At 46.4% G+C, this 4,394-nt stretch overlaps 1 protein-coding gene across 8 annotated transcripts in view; it reads left to right on the forward strand.

Moving 5' to 3' along the window:
• The first annotated feature begins 1,338 nt into the window (after positions 1-1,338).
• The window catches only part of LOC126988916 (serine protease inhibitor 88Ea-like), a 17,443-nt gene continuing 14,387 nt past the window's right edge, over positions 1,339-4,394 (forward strand). For 5 of the 8 annotated variants that reach the window (XR_007742657.1, XR_007742658.1, XR_007742660.1 and 2 more), the window contains exon 1: positions 2,351-2,455. The gene's annotated coding sequence lies outside the window, so the exon portion shown is untranslated. Of the gene's footprint in view, positions 1,697-2,350; positions 2,456-2,507; positions 2,589-4,394 lie in introns of those variants that run through there. The other 3 variants (XM_050847324.1, XM_050847325.1, XM_050847326.1) reach the window with 3 other exon arrangements.

Raw genomic sequence — 4,394 nt, forward strand, 5'->3', positions numbered from 1 at the left:
GCCCCCCCAGAACAGCTATTTCCCAAGGCGTTTAACTATTCCTAGGCTCATAAAACTACCCACGGAACCACTCACAACTATGTACCCAAATTCCCAGATGCATTAGCCCCCAGAACAGCTATATCGCAAGGCTCATAACACTACCCATGGAAATACTACTAACACAACCTCTCCCAAAGCCTTGTCAAACTACCACTAGGCTCATAACACTATCCATGGAAATACTACTAACATAACCTCTACCAAAGCCTTGTCAAACTTCCACTATGCTCATAACACTACCCATGGAAATACTACTAACACAACCTCTACCAAAGCCTTGTCAAACTACCACTATGCTCATAACACTACCCATGGAAATACTACTAACACAACCTCTACCAAAGCCTTGTCAAACTACCACCAGGCTCATAACACTACCCATGGAAATACTACTAACACAACCTCTACCAAAGCCTCGTCACACCACCACCAGGCTCATAACACTACCCATGGAAATACTACTAACACAACCTCTACCAAAGCCTTGTCACACCACCACCAGGCTCATAACACTACCCATGGAAATACTACTAACACAACCTCTCCCAAAGCCTTACCAATCGTGGGTGTGTGAGCTCCAGAGTGTTTGAGAGTGCTGGTCCTGGCTGGCTCGACACGCGGCAGGGTTACACTGTGAGGTAAGCGTTGATGAGCCTTACCTACACAGCTGCCAGTGGTCAATAGTTGGCTCGATAATACAAGGCTTGCCGCTGGAGGTGAGAACTGGCGCGCGTTATCCTTAGACTTAAAGACCGGGGCAGTTCGCTTGTGATTTCCTGTGTGTGTGTGTGTGTGTGTGTGTGTGTGTGAGAGAGAGAGAGAGAGAGAGAGAGAGAGAGAGAGAGAGAGACACAGATACACAGACAGACAGACAAACACACAGACACAGAGAGAGAGAGAGAGAGAGAGAGAGAGAGAGAGAGAGAGAGAGAGAGAGAGAGAGAGAGAGAGAGAGAGAGAGAGAGAGAGAGAGAGAGAGAGAGATACACAGACAGACAGACAAACACACAGACAGAGAGAGAGAGAGAGAGAGAGAGAGAGAGAGAGAGAGAGAGAGAGAGAGAGAGAGAGAGAGAGAGAGAGAGAGAGAGAGAGAGAGAGAGAGAGAGAGAGAGAGAGACAGACAGACAGACAGACAGACAGACAGACAGACAGACAGACAGACAGACAGACAAACACACACACAGAGAGAGAGAGAGAGAGAGAGAGAGAGAGAGAGAGAGAGAGAGAGAGAGAGAGAGAGAGCGTATATCCGGGTCTCTCTCTATTGAATGTCTTAGTCACTGTGCTCAACGGGGTCGTGAAGGGGGAAGCATCGTGCGTTCCAGTTATTTTCAAAGACCAAAAAAGGAGATCAATCGGACATTTTCAGGCTTTTCTCTCACGCTCATGATGCAGAAGCCTTATCCAACTACCATCAGGTCGTAAGAGTATCCACGGAAGCACCTGGAAATCCTACGAAATCCTTATCGCTTGGGCGCCGAAATATCTCTGGACGTGGTCCACAGCGCACTCAACCACCCGAGCCGAGTGCTGCTTGCCCTGTCCTTGACGAATCCTTCTCTCCACTGGGCGTGCCAAACCCTGAGGTCGGCTTGGCGCGCCCTAAACTCTGGTCCTCCAACATATCTGCCGTGTGGGACTTCCCTGTAAGGTACATATATAGAGATAGATATAGATAGATAGATAGATAGATGGGTAGATAAGTAGATAGATAGATAAGTAGATAGATAGATAAGTAGATAGATAGATAGATAGATAGATAAGTAGATAGATAGATAGATAGATAGATAGATAAGTAGATAGATAGATAGATAGATAGATAGATAAGTGACTGGATATAGATAAGTAGAAAGATAGACAGATTTTATTATCATTATTATTATTATTATTATTATTATTATTATTATTATTATTATTATTATTATTATTATTATTATTATTACTATAAAAAAATAACTGGTCTTTCTTTTTGATATTAATATTTACTTAAAAGAGACGAGTCAGGCTGAGGGGGAGGCGTACTGGGTCCCTTATATTAGAGAAAGAACTACAATAACACAATGGAAATATCCCTGAGTTGTGTTCATTAAGGATATTTTCCCTGAGTCCTGTACAGCGCCCCGAACACCCATAAGGAGAAAAGAAATGTTAGAGTTGCAATTAAAGTCAGTCCTTCCCTTCGCCCTGTAGTCCCATATCCTGTTGCATGGAGGATGAGGTAATGGAGGCAACAGGCGAGTCGGAAAAGCCTCTCCACCCACGCGCCAGCCATGCACAGGCCGAGGGTATATAAGGCGCCCGGGTCTAAAGTGAAAGTCAGTTCCCGTCAGGCGGTGAGTCACGGAACATCTTGAATCGGCGCGGTCACCCTCCACCTTAATCACAAGAGATACACGGAATACTGTTGAAAGTGAGATAAGCATTGAATCGAAACAATAATATAAGAAAATTATATACCTTTGTGGCGCAGTGTTGTTAGGAAGATAGCAGGTTGGAGGAGGATGACGGCAAAGTCTATATACACCAAGTCAAGTCACGCGCAGGTTTGTGGGAGGAGACACGGCCGAGGAGGCGTGGTTTATGCGTGACGTTGCTTGGAGCCAAACTAGAGAATGTAGAAACAGGGATTTAGAGAAAACGAGGAATGGCGGACTAATTTAAATCAATCACTTCAACATGCCCTCCCTCACACCCCACACGGCCGTTTGTAGGCATTGGAATTACAGTCACGCAATAGCACAATAAAAAGACTTATTTTTTCGTCAGTGGCTTGCCTGAACGCGCTGTGAAAGAAGGCGAGAATGTACATCCAGAGTGCACACAGTTTGACCCTGTTTCTGTACCATGATCCTAGGAGAAAAATCAAGCAAAGACGATTACTCTCCTTTTCGACCTCTGGAAAATGATTATGTAAGAGGGGAAAGAGTTTGAGCAAGCCATCCCTGGACTGTGTTGTGACGAGTGAAAGTTTGGAGGCGTCCCGGAGATGGCCCAATACCGTGCGTGTGACGTCAGCGAAAGTTGGAAAGTTTCGTTTAGTCGGCGCAACATCTGTGGTCATATGCCGAAGAGACAGAAGGGGAAGGAATTATAGGAGAAGGGAACAGTTGGAAAGTTTGGTTTAGTGGGCGCAACATCTGTGGTCATATGCCGGAGAGAGACAGAAGGGGAAGGAATTATAGGAGAAGGGAACAGTTGGAAAGTTTGGTTTAGTCGGCGCAACATCTGTGGTCATATGCCGAAGAGACAGAAGGGGAAGGAATTATAGGAGAAGGGAACAGTTGGAAAGTTTGGTTTAGTCGGCGCAACATCTGTGGTCATATGCCGAAGAGACAGAAGGGGAAGGAATTATAGGAGAAGGGAACAGTTGGAAAGTTTGGTTTAGTGGGCGCAACATCTGTGGTCATATGCCGAAGAGACAGAAGGGGAAGGAATTATAGGAGAAGGGAACAGTTGGAAAGTTTGGTTTAGTGGGCGCAACATTTGTGGTCATATGCCGAAGAGAGACAGGCGGGGAAGGAATTATAGGAGAAGGGAACAGTTGGAAAGTTTGGTTTAGTGGGCGCAACATCTGTGGTCATATGCCGGAGACAGACAGGCGGGGAAGGAATTATAGGAGAAGGGAACAGTTGGAAAGTTTGGTTTAGTCGGCGCAACATCTGTGGTCATATGCCGGAGAGAGACAGAAGGGGAAGGAATTATAGGAGAAGGGAACAGTTGGAAAGTTTCGTTTAGTCGGCGCAACATCTGTGGTCATATGCCGGAGAGACAGAAGGGGAAGGAATTATAGGAGAAGGGAACAGTTGGAAAGTTTCGTTTAGTCGGCGCAACATCTGTGGTCATATGCCGGAGAGAGACAGAAGGGGAAGGAATTATAGGAGAAGGGAACAGTTGGAAAGTTTGGTTTAGTCGGCGCAACATCTGTGGTCATATGCCGAAGAGACAGAAGGGGAAGGAATTATAGGAGAAGGGAACAGTTGGAAAGTTTCGTTTGGTCGGCGCAACATCTGTGGTCATATGCCGAAGAGACAGAAGGGGAAGGAATTATAGGAGAAGGGAACAGTTGGAAAGTTTCGTTTAGTCGGCGCAACATCTGTGGTCATATGCCGGAGAGAGACAGAAGGGGAAGGAATTATAGGAGAAGGGAACAGACCCCAGGAGACGGGACACAACCCCCGATTAATACCTGGTACACTACTGGGTGGACAGGGGCGTAGGGTATCGGAAAATCCGCCCAAATGTTTCCACTCCGCCCGGGAATCGAACCCGGGCTCTCTGGGTTGTGAGCCGAGTGTGCTAACCACTGCACCACGCAGCCCCCGAGTTGTGTGTGTGTGTGATGGGTGAGT

The sequence above is a fragment of the Eriocheir sinensis genome, unplaced genomic scaffold, assembly GCF_024679095.1.
Source record: "Eriocheir sinensis breed Jianghai 21 unplaced genomic scaffold, ASM2467909v1 Scaffold1006, whole genome shotgun sequence".
Taxonomy (NCBI): domain Eukaryota; kingdom Metazoa; phylum Arthropoda; class Malacostraca; order Decapoda; family Varunidae; genus Eriocheir; species Eriocheir sinensis.